This window comes from Bos indicus, chromosome 26 (genome assembly GCF_029378745.1).
Source record: "Bos indicus isolate NIAB-ARS_2022 breed Sahiwal x Tharparkar chromosome 26, NIAB-ARS_B.indTharparkar_mat_pri_1.0, whole genome shotgun sequence".
Classification (NCBI taxonomy): Eukaryota; Metazoa; Chordata; class Mammalia; order Artiodactyla; family Bovidae; genus Bos; species Bos indicus.
This window is the reverse complement of record NC_091785.1, coordinates 38,317,016-38,335,162: the sequence shown is the minus strand read 5'-3', so window position 1 is coordinate 38,335,162 and position 18,147 is coordinate 38,317,016.

Sequence of the window (18,147 nt, the reverse complement as noted above, 5' to 3'; positions counted from 1 at the left end):
TTCCTGCCTTCCTCCCTCAGCTCTCAAAAAAATCCTCTTCTTGACTTGCTGATGACTAAATATCCTGGCTCCAGAACTCGTCTCCTTCTGGAGTGACATTTAATGAGGTATGGAAAGTTACACCTTTTCCTCCCACCACACATACTCAGTTATCACCAAGAAATGAAGGAAGTCTTTTGAGTTAGGAAACTGAAATAAAAACGTCAGGCCTGAGCTCTGGGTTAGAAGTCAGGTGCTGGATTTCTTCCCTAGCCCAGAATGGCACCTTTGGGTCTCCATCCCAGGAGGCTGGCCCAGTCACCTGGGTGGGAGGTGCAATGCTGTAGTATAACCCAGGGTGGTCAGATCCGTGGCCTGGCCACTGTGGTTGTGCCACAGGTAGCTTCCTGGTGAAGCCAGTCCTTCTGAGGCTGCTGCCCATTGCAGGGCAAATGCTGGGGAGGGGGGCACAGTGACCTCTTCATTATTATTAATACAAAGAAGACCAAGAGCAGTAGTAGGTGAAAAAGTGGAGTGTTTGTGAATGTCTTCAATGGCCATAACTGTTTCTTTACGACAAGCCTGTATTTATACCTGTATCTTTTTACCCCAGTCTCCTCCAGCAAATCCTGTCCCCCTTTCCTTTTCTGTGATATAATTACAGTGCTTGTGGGCATTTCTGCAGAAAACATTATATTCTGGGAGAAGGGTTCTTGTGGAGGCTTAGAGTGAGACTAATAATAAGCATCTGGCTATGCACCAAATGACTAGCGGGAACACACTGTGCTTCTGCTTGACCTGGCTCCATCAGGGGCACCCACGGGCCTGTCACTTGGCTCAGCAAGCGTACAGCAAAGGTGGTGGAGATCTGAGTGGAGGAGGAGCATGCCAGGCCTGGAGGAAGGTCACTGTGGGGGCCCAGGAGTCAGGTATGGGGAGGAGTTAAAGGAAGGTTAAGCCCTACCCACACACGTCTAGAATCACCGCCAGTGCCTCCAGCCCCTGTCAGGGTACAGGGCTCCTGGCGAGCCACTCCTGTGCCCACACGGGTGCCATGACATTGGCCTATGTCTTGCAGTGTGTCCTCTCAGAATCCAGTGCCTTCCTCTTGACCTCGAGGTCCTCCGGCAGCCGGGCCACCGCTCTGTGTTCAGCTTGCTGTCCTCACCCAGGTCTCTGAAGTTGATGGCATTCCTGCTGCACAGCCGTGGGTACTGGTGGCGCTACTGACCTCGTCCTGGGCAAGAGTGCCAAGCCTGCACTGATGGCACGTCGTGGTCGACTTTGACGTCGCCTCTGTGTCACCTCTGGTGAAGGCTTTCAGTCTTCCCAGGCCCTCTCTGAGCGCGGCCCGGCCCCCAGGCAGAGAGCTGGAGCACGGATGTCGGACCCTCAGCTGCTCCTCTCTGCGGCCCGGGACCTCTTCGGCCCCTTCTCCCAGCCCCTGTGTGTATTTCACCTGCTCCAGCAGTCCCATCCCCAGAGCTCTTTCATATCCTGCAACAGCTCTGCCCCTAGTGCAGTTGTTATCTGTGCCCCCCACCCCCACGATGCTCGCCAGTTCTTGCCCAACTGGGGTCTTGCTTTCAGCCTCCGTCCTTTGCCTCTCTCCCTCACCCTTCTACTCCCCTGACCCAAGGGAGGCCAGCAGCTATATCCGGGATCTCAGTCGCCTTCCCTTGCCCTTTCACCGGCCCCAGCTGGGCCCTGTATGGAGGCAGGCGAGCCGTGTAGGTAGGTACCAGGCAGGCGGGACCAGGATCACCCGCGGTTCTCCGAGAGACCCTGGCATAGGAGATACTTGGAGAAGATGGACTCAGGAGGTCAGCGGGGAGCTTCTCCTGCCCTGTGCAGCTGTAGGTCCAGCCCTGGCAGGGAGGAGCCAAGCTCTGGAGTTCCTCTCCGTGGCAGGTCCTGTAGCCTTACTCTTAAGCGATCCACACTTAGATACTTAGGCGTCCTTGGAACGCTCTGAAAACGGAGTCTGGTTTCCAAGCAGGAAATCAGAAGCTCCGGGATGGTTGAGCTCTTGCCTGCGCGCAAGTAGGTGGGCATCCCGCCGCCACGGCTTGGGGGTGGGGTAAAGGAGAAGGGGCTTCTTGGAGCGTGCTGGGCCCGCTGTCCTGTTTCTGGCCTGACTGCGGCCACCTGTCATTTGCCTATTTCCTGAGCATTCTATCTGAAAGGAAAGGAACACGAAACCACTTATTCTGTGTATGTTGGTGGAGACTTAAGCCTTCGGACTCCCTGTGGGGATTGATCAGAACTGAGGGCCGGAAAAGGAAGAAACCGGTTTCGCAGATTTGGGGGAGGAGTCGGTCTTGCGCCGCCTCTCCCTGGCGCGGCGAGTTCGCTGTGCTTTGCTTGGTGCGCAGACCCCGCGGCGCCCCCGCTAGGCCCACAGGTGCTGGGGAGCCGAGGTTTCTGCACCCTGGCAAACACACACTTACCAGTTTCGGCAGAAGAGGGGAAGTAAGCTGGTGGAACAAAAGCAAAAGCCATCTACTGACCCACTCCAGGCAATTATTGATGTAAAGCAACACCTCCTGCCAAAAACAGGACCTCCAGGATTGAGAAGTTTGAAAAAAAATTACAAAATCCGCAAACCTTTTTCTTAAAAACGTCATGGATGAAAATTTCCACCCATTATTCTTGGGGGAGTTAACAGTTTGTGCTTTTCTTCCCAGATCCTACCTGGAGCATCCACAAGCATATACGCGTAGTTTATATTTTGCAAAAATGAAATGAAACTGTACAAACTCTTTGTAATTTACTCCCCGGCCAAAATTATAATCAAGAATGTTAATGGAGTGTGGTCTGTAAAAATGCTGAATTGCTGTACACTTGAAACTAATATGATATTGTAAATCAACTGTACCTCAACAACAAAATTATATCGAGAACAGCCTTCCATGTTGGGACGTGGGTGTGGACCTCATTCTAGATTGGCTGACTGAAGAGGAGTCTATGGTCTGGAGGTACCACTGTTCAGTGATTGTTTGCCCAGTGAGTGATACTGGTTGAAGAGACAGCTCTGAGGCTTAGAAGGGTTCCCAGAGGCCGGCAGGGCATGCAGAGCAGTTTCAGTTCATTGTAATCACAGATGCTGAAACGATGCCTCTTGGTCCCAGGGAGGATAAGGTCCTCTGTGGAGCCTTCCCAGAGACTGCTGCCATCTGGGTTGGTTGAGGCTCTTTCTCCTTGTTCCCAGATTTTGCATAGCACCAGATTGTGACTAGTACCACCCCAACTTTTCCCCAGCAAACAGTGGCTGATGTTTATAATCACAACCTAGGGTGAAATTTTCCCAAGAGTTGGGAGATGAGATGGGAATCCTCCACGTGGCCTTGAATCCACAAAGGTCAAAAGTCCATGAGGGAGTGAAGTACTGAATTGTTATTTGTGTCTGACTCTTTGCAACCCCATGGACTGCAGCATACCAGGCTCCCCCATCATTTAATATCTCCTGGAGTTTGCTCAGATCCATGTCCACTGAGTCAGTGATGCTATCTAACCATCGTATCCTCTGCTGCCGTCTTCTTCTTCTGCCTTCAATCTTTCCCAGGATTAGAGTCTTTTCCAATGAATCAGCTCTTCACATCAGGTGACCAAAGTATTGGAGCTCCAGCTTCAGCATCAGTCCTTCCAATGAATATTCAGAGTTGATTTCCTTTAGGATCGACTAGTTTGATCTCCTTGCAGTTCAAGAGACTCTCAAGAATCTCCTCCAGTACCATAGTTACAAAGTATCAATTTTTCCATGCACAGCCTTCTTTATGGTCCAACTCTCACATCCATACATGACTACTGGAAAAACCACAGTTTTGATTATATGGACCTTTGTGAAGTATTCAATACTTTACCTTATTTGACCACAGGTGAGGATTTCAGTCAGGATATTGACACTGTAGGAGGGTTCATTGACAAAGGAGCTAATTACAAGGGTGAGGTGTAGGGAAGCATGAGGAACGGTAGATGGTAGAAGAAGAGGATTCTGTGGACAGGACGGGTGGGAGGGGGTGCTGAAACTCCAAGAGGCAGAGTCGTTGAGAGACCACCTGTAGAGGAGCAGTGTCCTCAGTGGAAGACTAGAGTCAGCCCAAGGAGCCAGGGGAAAAGCAAGTTCACAAGAAACTAGAATGCTCTCTACACATGTCTGAATGTCACCAAAGTGATGCATAAGGAGAAGCTATAAGGCATAGTTGGGGCTGAGGCAGAAAAGAAGGAGAGATGACCTCAATGGAGGTAGGTTACCTTTATTCAGCCAAGGAAGGGCGACAGTCAGCCTAACGACCAGGCTGAGTACGAGAGGGATCAGGGAGGCTTCATATTTAAAGGGAGGTTTGGGGAAGCGATAAAGGAAATGTTCAGTTAAGTTCAGTCGCTCAGTCATGTCCAACTCTTTGCGACCTCATGAATCGCAGCACGCCAGGCCTCCCTGTCCATCACCAACTCCCAGAGTTCACTCAGACTCACGTCCATCGAGTCAGCAATGCCATCCAGCCATCTCATCCTCTGTTGTCCCCTTCTCCTCCTGCCCCCAAGCCCTCCCAGCATCAGAGTCTTTTCCAATGAGTCAACTCTTCACATGAGGTGGCCAAAGTACTGGAGTTTCAGCTTTAGCATCATTCCTTCCAAAGAAATCCCAGGGCTGATCTCCTTCAGAATGGACTGGTTGGATCTCCTTGCAGTCCAAGGGACTCTCAAGAGTCTTCTCCAACACCACAGTTCAAAAGCATCAATTCTTCGGCACTCAGCCTTCTTCACAGTCCAACTCACATCCATACATGACCACTGGAAAAACCATAGCCTTGACTAGACGGACCTTTGTTGGCAAAGTAATGTCTCTGCTTTTGAATATGCTATCTAGGTTGGTCATAACTTTCCTTCCAAGGAGTAAGCGTCTTTTAATTTCATGGCTGCAGTTACCATCTGCAGTTATTTTGGAGCCCAGAAATATAAAGTCTGACACTGTTTCCACTGTTTCCCCATCTATTTCCCATGAAGTGATGGGACCAGATGCCATGATCTTAGTTTTCTGAATGTTGAGCTTTAAGCCAACTTTTTCACTCTCTACTTTCACTTTCTTCAAGAGGCTTTTGAGTTCCTCTTCACTTTCTGCCATAAGGGTGGTGTCATCTGCATATCTGAGGTTATTGATATTTCTCCTGGCAATCTTGATTCCAGCTTGTGCTTCTTCCAGCCCAGCGTTTCTCATGATGTACTCTGCATATAAGTTAAATAAGCAGGGTGACAATATACAGCCTTGACATACTTCTTTTCCTATTTGGAACCAGTCTGTCGTTCCATGTCCAGTTCTAACTGTTGCTTCCTGAGCAGTATACAGGTTTCTCAAGAGGCAGATCAGGTGGTCTGGTATTCCCATCTCTTTCAGAATTTTCCACAGTTTATTGTGACCCACACAGTCAAAGGCTTTGGCATAGTCAATAAAGCAGAAATAGATGTTTTTCTGGAACTCTCTTGCTTTTTCCATGATCCAGTGGATGTTGGCAATTTGATCTCTGGTTCCTGTGCCTTTTCTAAAACAAGCTTGAACATCAGGAAGTTCATGGTTCACATATTGCTGAAGCCTGGCTTGGAGAATTTTGAGCATTACTTTACTAGTGTGTGAGATGAGTGCAACTGTGCGGTAGTTTGAGCATTCTTTGGCCTTGCCTTTCTTTGGGATTGGAATGAAAACTGACCTTTTCCAGTCCTGTGGCCACTGCTGAGTTTTCCAAATTTGCTGGCATATGAGTGCAGCACTTTCACAGCATCATCTTTCAGGATTTGAAATAGCTCAACTGGAATTCCATCACCTCCCCTAGCTTTGTTCATAGTGATGCTTTCTAAGGCCCACTTGACTTCCCATTCCAGGATGTCTGGCTCTAGGTGAGTGATCGCACCATCGTGATTATCTTGGTCTTGAAGATCTTTTTTGTACAGTTCTTCTGTGTATTCTTGCCACCTCTTCTTAATATCTTCTGCTTCTCTTAGGTCCATACCATTTCTGTCTTTTATCGAGCCCATCTTTGCATGAAATGTTCCCTTGGTATCTCTAATTTTCTTGAAGAGATCTCTAGTCTTTCCCATTCTGTTGTTTTCCTCTATTTCTTTGCATTGATCACTGAGGAAGGCTTTCTTATCTCTTCTTGCTATTCTTTGGAACTCTGCACTCAGATGGTTATATCTTTCCTTTTCTCCTTTGCTTTTCGCTTCTCCTCTTTTCACAGCTATTTGTAAGGCCTCCCCAGACAGCCATTTTGCTTTTTTGCATTTCTTTTCCATGGGGATGGTCTTGATCCCTGTCTCCTGTACAATGTCACGAACCTCATTCCATAGTTCATCAGGCACTCTATCTATCAGATCTAGGCCCTTAAATCTATTTCTCACTTCCACTGTATAATCATAAGGGATTTGATTTAGGTCATACCTGAATGGTCTTGTGGTTTTCCCTACTTTCTTCAATTTCAGTCTGAATTTGGCAATAAGGAGTTCTTGAGCTGAGCCACAGTCAACTCCTGGTCTTGTTTTTGTTGACTGTATAGAGCTTCTCCATCTTTGGCTGCAAAGAATATAATCAATCTGATTTCGGTGTTGACCATCTGGTGATGTCCTTGTGTAGAGTCTTCTCTTGTGTTGTTGGAAGAGGGTGTTTGTTATGACCAGTGCATTTTCTTGGCAAAACTCTATTAGTCTTTGCCCTGCTTCATTCTGTATTCCAAGGCCAAATTTGACTTCCTGTTTTTGCATTTCAGTCCCCTATAATGAAAAGGACATCTTTTTTGGGTGTTAGTTCTAAAAGGTCTTGTAGGTCTTCATAGAACCATTCAGCTTCAGCTTCTTCAGCGTTACTCGTTGGGGCATAGACTTGGATTACTTTGATATTGAATGGTTTGCCTTGGAAACAAACAGAGATCATTCTGTTGTTTTTGAGATTGCATCCAAGTACTGCATTTTGGACTCTTTTGTTGACCATGATGGCTACTCCATTTCTTCTGAGGGATTCCTGCCCACAGTAGTAGATATAATGGTCATCTGAGTTAAATTCACCCATTCCAGTCCATTTTAGTTCTCTGATTCCTAGAATGTCGACATTCACTCTTGCCATCTCCTGTTTGACCACTTCCAATTTGCCTTGATTCATGGACCTGACATTCCAGGTTCCTATGCAATATTGCTCTTTACAGCATCGGACCTTGCTTCTGTCACCAGTCACATCCATAGCTGGGTATTCTTTTTGCTTTGGCTCCATCCCTTCATTCTTTCTGGAGTTATTTCTCCACTGATCTCCAGTAGCATATTGGGCACCTACTGACCTGGGGAGTTCCTCTTTCAGTATCCTATCATTTTGCCTTTTCATACTGTTCATGGGGTTCTCAAGGCAAGAATACTGAAGTGGTTTGCCATTCCCTTCTCCAGTGGACCACATTCTGTCAGATCTCTCCACCATGACCCGCCTATCTTGGGTGGCCCCACGGGCATGGCTTAGTTTCATTGAGTTAGACAAGGCTGTGGCCCTAGTGTGATTAGATTGACTAGTTTTCTGTGAGTATGGTTTCAGTGTGTCTTCCCTCTGATGCCCTCTTGCAACACCTACCGTCTTACTTGGGTTTCTCTTACCTTGGGCATGGGGTATCTCTTCACGGCTGCTCCAGCAAAGCACAGCCATTGCTCCTTACCTTGGACTAGGGGTATCTCCTCACCACCGCCCCTCCTGACCTTCAATGTGGGATAGCTCCTCTAGGCCCTCCTGCGCCCGTGCAGCCACGGCTCCTTGGACGTGGGGTCAGACCTCCCTGCCACCGCCCCTGGCCTCGGGCATGGGGGCATGGGGTAGCTCCTCCCAGCCGCCGCCCCTTACCTCAGACGTGGGGTAGCTCCTCTTGGCCGTTCCTGCGCCATCGCAGTCTCGCACTCTCGGCCACTGCCCCTGACCTCGGACGTGGGGTAATGTTAGGCAGGACATTTTGGGTAATCTTTAGTTGAGATGGCATTTGTAGTTGAACAGGGGTTCGGAGGTTTTGGACAGGGGGTTATAAGTCCCTTGGGCACGGGTGATAAGTCCCAGGCAGAAGTAGTGGGTGGGAGGTTTCTGGGCAGGGGGTGATAAGTCCCACCGTCCAAGAGAATCAGGGCAGGACTTAAAGTTCGATTTTGTTTTCCCCAAAGTTAGATGATTCAGCAAAGGCCTTTGAGACTGTTGTTTTCTTTTCTAGGCCCAAGGACTCCTTCAGAAGCCATGTGAATTTGGCAGAGGAGCCATTCCCAAATGGCCTTGGTGATCAAAGAAGACTTCATGAATGAAGTTGCATTTGAGCCAGATTTTGAAAGAAGCACAGGATCATAAGCAGTGCAGACAGTGATGGTGGAAAAGCTTGTTATGGGCCAGAAAGAGTGGTAGCAAAGCAAAAATGGTGATGCAAGGGGATAAAGCAATCCCCTTTATGGCTCACTGACCAGAAATGGGTGACATACCTTTATCTGCAAAGGCGTCTGGGGAAGAAACCATTTTCCATCTTTTATAATGGGAGATTCACAATGATTATTGGCTTATTGAGCCCACAGTGACTGTCTGAGTCCAGGCGTCAGCATCTCCTTAGGTCTTATTCCATATTCAGGGAAGAGATGAAATGGCACACATCATTTATTGGGTTCTGGAAAGTAGCAAACTGCAGCTTGGGGAGTATCTGCTTACTGAAGGTCCCCCACAAGCCTTCTGGTGTTGTGATTCACCCTTTTTGAGTCACCAGCTACATCTCAGTGTATCGCTGAAGTTCATATATATTTTTTTTAACAAGTGCTCATAGAGTATTCATAAAGCTTGGAGACTTGGAGGACATGAATATAGATGAAAAATAATGTAAAGATACTTGATTTTAAAGGTTTCACTTTCAAGATAGCTCTAAGGTTTTTTTTTCTTAAAGCTGTCAGTTTTTTCAGATGATGACAGTAGGGAGAAATAGAGTTACTGCTTTGTCTCAAACTCCTGGCTGTTTTAAGGCAGTTCTACCAGCTTGGGTTTCCTGATCTGCCTCTTAGGTGGGAGACCCTAGGCAGCTATTGGCATTTACTGCTGTGCATCTAGATCGCCTTCCCCGAGGGCCGGGACTACTGGGTCTGTCTGCTCTGTGTGCTCTTTGCAGCTTAGGGTGTCAGAACCTCGAGTCCTCTGGAAAGAAACCTCCAAAGTCAACACCCATCCTTATGGAGGCATAGTCACGCTGGGTGTGGACTTAAAAAATATTCACAACCTGAAAGTTGAGAAATATGTTTTACTCAATGGGAATTTTTAGGACTTCAAGCTTAGGAGGCAGCATCTCAAGTAACCCTGAAAGAACTGATCTGAGGAGGTGAGGGGAGGAACCAGGTTATACAGAAGTCTTGCAACAAAGGGCCGGTGGTCTGAACATAAAAAAATTATAGTTAAAGAAAACCAGATATTCCAAGTTGAGGAATTTAGTTCTTTTCTATGTATGCGAAAATGCAAGATTCTGGGCTTACTGAAATCATTCCTTGGATATGCACCTCATCTACCCAGGGCCAGTGTCTTGTGTTTTCACATCCTGAGTTTCCTCAGGGTTCACCAGCTCACCAACCCTGGTGGCTGCAATTGCTGATGATTGTGACATGCTTTGTTTATTGATGTGGCAGGAAATGCTCTATTTTTCACTGGATCATGCTAGAACCTCACCAGGCCCAGAATTTTGTGGCTAAGTCCTCAGCGGAGCAAATCACAGTTCTATGAATTCTCTTGAACTCTTGGAACACAGTACCACCGACTGAGCAGCTTAAACAACAGACATTTACTGTCTCATGGACTTCCAGGTGGTGCCGTGGTAAAGAATCTGCCTGCCAATGTGGGAGATGCAAGATTTGATCCCTGGGTTGGGAAGATCCCCTGGAGAAGGAAATAGCTACCAACTTCAGTATTCTTGCTTCAGAATCCCATGGACAGAGGAGCCTGACTGGCTATAGTCCACGGGGCCCCAAAGAGTCAGACATGACTTAGTGACTGAGCATGCACTTGAGAAATTTTCTCACAGTTCTGAAGGTTGGCAGTCTGAAATTAAGGTGTCAGTGGGGTTGGGTCCTTCTGAGGGTCACGAGGCAGAATCCGTTCTGTGCTTTTTTTCCAGAGCCAACTCACTGGAAAAGACTCTGATGCTGGGAAAGATTGAAGGCAGGAAGAGAAGGGGATGACAGAGGACAAGATGGTTGGATGGCATCACCGACTCAATGAGCACGAGTTAGAGCAAGCTCTGGGAGATGATGAAGCACAGGGAAGCCTGCTGTGCCTCAGTCCACGGGGTCCCTAAGAGTTGGACACGACTGAGCGACTGAACACCAACAGCAACAAATGGGAGCTCCATGGGGGCAGAGGTCACAGCTGCTTTACTCAGCAGCATATCAGAGTCTGGCCCTCGTAAGCATGGCTGAGAATGATTTTCTCTAACCTGCACCCCTGTGCCTGGAAGTACAGCAGGTGTTATCCTCATTTGTGGAGAGGGCAAGGGAACTGACTTACTTTGTCCCATCACAAGGAGTGGGGAGCCTGGGGTTCAGATCCAGATTCCCTGCTTCCAAGTCAGGGCATCACCCACCACACCATGCTGCCCTGAGGGTTTAGAAGGTCTGGTGGGGGATCACTCCTTCCTTGGCCTCTGCCTTCAGCCAGCGCTTCTCAGAATCACTGCCCAGCCCTTAGAAAACAAAGGGGCCCGGTCCGGACTTAAGACTTACTTCATCGGATCCTCTTGGGGTGGGATTGTATATTTAAAAATAGTGTCTGGGAATCAATTCAAGAAAAGTGTTGCTATAGTAGATGTGTTAAAGAGAAAAAGTTTTGCTAGCAAACACATCGCTCTGTGGTTGAACTGAAATTTATAGTCAATTAGCCAAGATCAGAGAGGACACTTCTCAAGTGACTTGAATGTGTAAAGTACTGTCCTCTTTGATTATTTTCTCTTTTTTTTAATACTTAAAAATATTTTGTCAAAAAACAACAATATTTTTTTCATTCTGTGTGGCATGTGGGATACTAGTTCCATATTCAGGGGTGGAACCCATACCCCTTGCGCTGGCAGCTCAGAGTCAACCACTGGACTAGCAGGGAATTTCTTCCTTTGATTATTTTCTTCATCCAACATCTAGGACTCTACCCGGTGAGGGTATCCCCACAGGGGCCATGTTCTCTCCAGGTCCCAAGGGGCGTTTGGTGGGCCTGGGGAGGTGCCCACAGTGGGCAATCAGGTCCTGCCACCCTTGGTATGGCAAGCAGCGGGCATGGTGGCAGTCATTCCTTCTGAGAAATTCCCACTCTGTGCCAAGCTCACACATCTCCAGCATCCACTGAAGGCAAGGCTGGCATTGCTCTCTCAGCTTTACAGGTGAAGAAGCTAAAGCTCAGAGAAGTCATTTATCCAAAGTAGGTGAATGGCACCAGGATTGAATCCAGATCTATCTGGGTCCAAGCCCGTTCCTCTCACACTGTCCTACTCCACACAAGTGACATGATAATGACAAGTAGCAACAATAATAGTAATAATTATGACTACATTTTACGGAAAGTTAGCTAAATGCCAGGCAGCCTAGAATTTTATAGCTCAATAGTAACACTGAGTATAGAAACTATGATGATCCCTACCTCCTAATGGAAGGAGCTACAAAGTGTTTGCAGTCTGTGCACACTACATTTTATAGGTTGGAAAAGTAAGTCACAGGGAGACAAAGTGGCTTGTCCAATGTCACATGACTTGTCAGTCACAAAGTTGAGACACACTCAGGCAGACTGCTCTAGAGCCTGGGTTCCTCCCTCACTAAATTGTGCTTTCTCTCAAGAAGCAGGGTTTCAGAATTGAAAGAGACACGTATACCCCAGTGTTCACTGTTTGCAATGGCTAGGTCATGGAAGCAACCCAGCTGTCCATTGGCAGAGAATGGATAAGGGAGTTGTGGTACATATACACAGTGGGATAGTCAGTTCAGTTCAGTCACGCAGTCGTGTCCAACTCTTTGCGACCCCATGAATCGCAGCACGCCAGGCCTCCCTGTCCATCACCAACTCCCAGAGTTCACTCAAACTCATGTCCATCGAGTCGGTGATGCCATCCAGCCATCTCATCCTCTGTAGTCCCCTTCTCCTCCTGCCCCCAATCCCTCCCAGCATCAGAGTCTTTTCCAATGAGTCAACTCTTCCATGAATATTCCTCAGCTATAAAAAAGAACACATTTGAGTCAGTTCTAATGAGGTGGATGAAACTGGAGCCTATTATACAAAGTGAAGTAAGTCAGAAAGAGAAACACCAATACAGTATATTAACACATATATATGGAATTTAGAAAGACAGTAATGATGACCCTATATGCAAGACAGCAAAGGAGACACAGATGTAAAGAACAGACTCTTGGCCTCTGTGGGAGAAGGCGAGGGTGGGATGATTTGAGAGAAGAGCATTGAAACTTGTATATTACCATATGTAAAACAGATGACCAGCGCAAGTTTCATGCATGAAGCAGGGCACTCAAAGCGGGTGCTCTGGGACAACCCAGAGGGATGGGGTGAGGAGGGAGGTGGGGGGGGGTTCAGGATGGGGTCACATGTACACCTGTGGCTGATTCATGCATGGCAAAACCCACCACAATATTGTCAAGTAATTAGCTTCCAATTAAAATAAATAAATTAAAAAAGAAGAAGAAGAAGCAGGGTTTCCTGACACAGAAATAGTTTGAACATGCTCTCTCTGCCTCCATTGCTCTGCTTGTGGTATTCTATTTTTAAAATTTTTATTGGAACACAGTTGATTTACAATATTGTGTTAGTTTCAGATAAACAGCAAAGTGAATCAGTTATACCCAAACATATATCCACTCTTTTTATGATTCTTTCCCCATATAGGTCATTACAGAGTTTCTAACTGTGTGGGGTCTCCATTGCTGCCCGTGGGCTTTCTCTAGTTGCAAGAAGAGTGGGAGGCACTCTTCACTGTGTGCGGGCTTCTCATCGTGGTGGCTTCTCTTGTTGGGGAGCACAGGCTCTAGGCACAGGGCTTCAGCAGTTGCAGCTCCAGGGCTCTAGAGCACAGGCTCAGTAGTTGTGGCCCACGGGCATGGGCCATGTTGCTCTGCGGCATGTGGGATCTTCCCAGACCAGGGATCTAACCCGTGTCCCCTGCAACACAAGGCAGATTCTCAACAACGGGATCATCACGGAAGCCCATTACAGAGTACTGAGTACAGTTCCCTGTGCTGTACAGTAGGCTCTTATTAGTTATCTCTTTTATACATAGTAGTATGTATGTGTCAATATCAATCTCCCAATTTATCCTTCCCTCACTTTCTCCCTGAAAATCCTAAGTTGGTTTCCTACATCTGTGACTCTGTTTCTGTTTTATAAATAAGTTCATTTGCACCATTGTTTTTAGATTCCACCGGAAGTGACATCACATGATATCTATCTTTCTCCGTCTGATTTACTTCATTCAGGATGATAATCTCTGAAAGTGTATTTGCTCAGTCGTGTCTGACTGTTTGCAACCCCATGGACTGTAGCCCAGTAGGCTCCTCTGTCCAAGGGGATTCTCCAGGCAAGACTACTGGAGTGGGTTGCCATGCCCTTCTCCAGGGGATCTTCTCAACCCAGGGGTTGAACCTGGGTCTCCTGCATTGTGGGCAGGTTCTTTACCATCTGAGCCACCAGGGAAGCCCTGGTGATGATAATCTCTAGGTCCATTCATATTGCTGCAAGTGTGAGATATTCTTTGACGTTCAGATAACTTGTTCTCCTGTTGTGCAGAGGCTGGCTTTGAGACAAAGTGCAAACCCACGGTGAGTCTTCCAAGCAAGCTCATGTCCTCTTTGGATGCTGACCAAATGAGGTCTGAGATCTTATCACTGGATGGAATTCCCTTTTTCTCTCCCTCCCTCCCTTCCTTTCTTCTCCCCTGCCTGCAAACGTTCATTGCCCACATCTTTGTTCTTTTGATGCTGGTGATTTGCCACTTGGATGCAAGCCTGGAGGATGCTTTGGCTGCTTTAATGAGGACCCTACTAAATACACAGGCACAAAAGCAATTTGCCAGGCCATTACTACTCGGATGCTCATTACAATAATCGAGAGGTAATGACACTCTGAGACTGTCGCTGAAGCCTGAATAGAAATCAGCCTGCCTGGATTAAGAGAGGAAAGATTATGGCAAGAGAGTGTTTGTCCATTTCTCACGCTTATTGTTAAGGCAGTTTAGACCCGTGTCTTAATGAATCCATCCGTTAAGGGTGGTTTGGTTTTGAGTGTATTTAATACTCACAAAGCATACTCATCACCCATTCCCCCTGGTTAGCACACCTGCTCAGAGAATAGTAGCTCTTTCAACCACAAACCAGATTCAGTGAACAGGCCAGGTCCCTGAGATCCACAGCTGATGAAAGAGACCCGAAGCGGGGCAGGCATAGCCTTATACAGCAAGGTGTGCATGTGTGCTAAGTCCCTTCAGTCGTGTCCAACTCTCTGGGGCCCTATGGATTGTAGCCTGCCAGGCTTCTCTGTCTGCGGGATTCTCCAGGCAAGAATACTGGAGTGGATTGCCATTTCCTTCTGCAGGTGATCTTCCCGACCCAGGGATCAAACCCGTGTGTCCTGCGTCTCCTGAACTGGCAGTCTGGTTCTTTACCACTAGCGCCTCCCGGGAAGGTCTCTATATTTGATTGCAGTGTGTCACTCCTGGACAGTCCAAGAAACGTCCACATGACAGAACCCTGGCTACAGCTGTGCCAGGTATGACTTGGACAAAAATTGAGGACTGCCCACTGACAGGTAGTGCTGCAAAATCAAACACTTTTCCAGGGGGTGAGAGACCCTGAAACACACGTAGAGTCCAAGACCATTAGAAGAACCCCCAAGGCAGCATCTGGTCTGATCTTTGAACCTAACACTTAGGTGACTAAAGTTCAGAAAGGGTGTGGGGCTTTTCCCAGACCCCACAGCCTGTGCTGGTGGCACAGTAGGGATACACTTCAGTGATTTTCTTTCAATTCTGTTAAAAAGTTTTTTTTCCCCCTGATTTTACAAATAATACAAAAATCTTATTGCTAAAACAAATACATAAAAGTATAAGGAAGAAATGAAAAATATTAGTGATTTCTTAAGCTCTGAAAGCATGTCACTGAATTTATGCAGAATCAGACACATTAAGAATAAAATAGGTGGCACTTCCCTGGTGGTCCAATGGTTAAGACTCCATGCTCCCAATGCAGGGGGGCTTGGTTTGATCCCTGGTCGGGGAACTAAGATCCCACATACTGCAACTAAAGATCCCGAATGCCTCAACAAAGACTCGGTGCAGTAAAAAAATAAATAAATAAAAATAGAATAAAATAGCTAAAGGGATTAGAATGACTGGCAGGCAATTGAATGACTGGCAGGCAATTGAATAGCTAATATCCATTGACTGATGGGTTTTCTTTTTTTATAGAATTTATTGAGAACACCTATCTACTCACCCAGCTTTTACAAAACAACGGATCAGTTGGAATTAGTTCCAGGTCCAACAACACAAGAGAAGACTCTACACGTGGACATCACCAGGCGGTCAGCACCGAAACCAGACTGATTCTATTCTTCGCAGCCAAAGGTGGAGAAGCTCTATACAGTCAGCAAAAACAAGACCGGGAGCTGACTGTGGCTCGGATCATGAACTCCTTATTGCCAAATTCAGACTGAAATTGAAGAAAGTAGGGAAAACCACAAGACCATTCAGGTATGACCTAAATCAAATCCCTTATGATTATACAGTGGAAGTGAGAAATAGATTTAAGGGCCTAGATCTGATAGATAGAGTGCCTGATGAACTATGGAACGAGGATTGTGACATCGTACAGGAGACAGGGATCAAGACCATCCCCATGGAAAAGAAATGCAAAAAAGCAAAATGGCTGTCTGGGGAGGCCTTACAAATAGCTGTGAAAAGAAGAGAAGTGAAAGGCAAAGGAGAAAAGGAAAGATATAAGCACCTGAATGCAGAGTTCCAAAGAATAGCAAGGAGAGATAAGAAAGCCTTCTTCAGTGATCAATGTAAAGAAATAGAGGAAAACAACAGAATGGGAAAGACTAGAGATCTCTTCAAGAAAATTAAGAGATACCAAGGGAACATTTCATGCAAAGATGGGCTCGATAAAGGACAGAAATGGTATGGACCTAAGAGAAGCAGAAGATATTAAGAAGAGGTGGTAAGAATACACAGAAGAACTGTACAAAAAAGATCTTCATGACCCAGATAATCACAATGGTGTGATCACTCATCTAGAGCCAGACATCCTGGAACGTGAAGTCAAGTGGGCCTTAGAAAGCATCACTATGAACAAAGCTAGGGGAGGTGATGGAATTCCAGTTGAGCTATTTCAAATCCTAAAAGATGATGCTGTGAAAGTGTTCCAGTCAATATGCCAGCAAATTTGGAAAACTCAGCAGTGGCCACAGGACTGGAAAAGGTCAGTTTTCATTCCAATCCCAAAGAAAGGCAATGCCAAAGAATGCTCAAACTACCACACAATTGCACTCATCTTACATCCTAGTAAAGTAATGCTCAAAATTCTCCAAGCCAGGCTTCAACAGTACATGAACTGTGAAATTCCAGATGTCCAAGCTGGTTTTAGAAAAGGCAGAGGAACCAGAGATCAAATTGCCAATATCTGCTGGATCATCAAAAAAGCAAGAGAGTTCCAGAAAAACATTTACCTCTGCTTTATTGATTATGCCAAACCTTTGACTGTGTGCATCACAACAAACTGTGGAAAATTCTGAAAGAGATGGGAATACCAGACAACCTGACCCGCCTGTTGAGAAATCTGTATACTGATCAGGAAGCAACAGTTAGAACTGGACATGGAACAACAGACTGGTTCCAAATAAGAAAAGGAGTACATCAAGGCTGTATATTGTCACCCTGCTTCTTTAACTTATATGCAGAGTACATCATGAGAAATGCTGGGCTGGAAGAAGCACAAGCTGGAATCAAGATTGCTGGGAGAAATATCAATAACCTTAGATATGCAGATGACACCACCCTTATGGCAGAAAGTGAAGAGGAACTAAAAAGCCGTTTAATGAAAGTGAAAGAAGAGAGTGAAAAAGTTGGCTTAAAGCTCAACATTCAGAAAACGAAGATCATGGCATCTGGTCCCATCACTTCATGGGAAATAGATGGGGAAACAGTGGAAACAGTGTCAAACTTTATTTTGTGGGGGGGGGGGGCTCCAAAATAACTGCAGATGGTGACTGCAGCCATGAAATTAAAATACGCTTACTCCTTGGAAGGAAAGTTATGACCAACCTAGACAGCATATTGAAAAACAGAGATATTGCCTTGCCAACAAAGGTCTGTCTAGTCAAGGCTATGGTTTTTCCAGTGGTCATGTATGGATGTGAGAGTTGGACTGTTTAGAAAGCTGAGCACCAAAGAATTGATGCTTTTGAACTGTGGTGCTGGAGAAGACTCTTGAGAGTCCCTTGGACTGCAAGGGATCCAACTAGTCCATCCTAAAGGAGATCAGTCCTGGGTTTTCATTGGAAGGACTGATGCTGAAGCTGAAACTCCAATACTTTGGATACCTGATGTGAAGAACTGACTCATTTGAAAAGATCCTAATGCTGGGAAAGATTGAAGGCGGGAGGAGAAGGGGATGACAGAGGATGAGATGGTTGGATGGCATCACTGACTCAATGGACATGAGTTTAAGTAAACCCTGGGAGTTGGTGATGGACAGGGAGGCCTGGCATGCTGCATTCCATGGAGTTGCAAAGAGTCAAACACAACTGAGTGACTGAACTGGACTGAAGACAGTATTTATTATGAAGAAATTTAGCTACCTATAAGGGAGTTTAACTTGCCCAAGAGCTACAACAACAGCTCATGGTAGGAAGAGTCTGGTTGGGGGCTTGGTGGGGGTGGGTGAATGCTACTTTCAATCTCTGCATCCCTCAGCTCCAGCCTAAAATTATGAGGAGAGGACATCTGGTGGACTAGGTTTTATTCCCTGGTCAGAGTGAAGAAGGAACCTGAGTGTGGTTCTATCAGTCTGGAACCACAGAGAAAGTGGAAATGAGAGAGCCCTCAGGAAGGGGGAGTGGAGATTGGGCAGTACCAAAGGCTAGTCTTGGAGATAGGAATCACG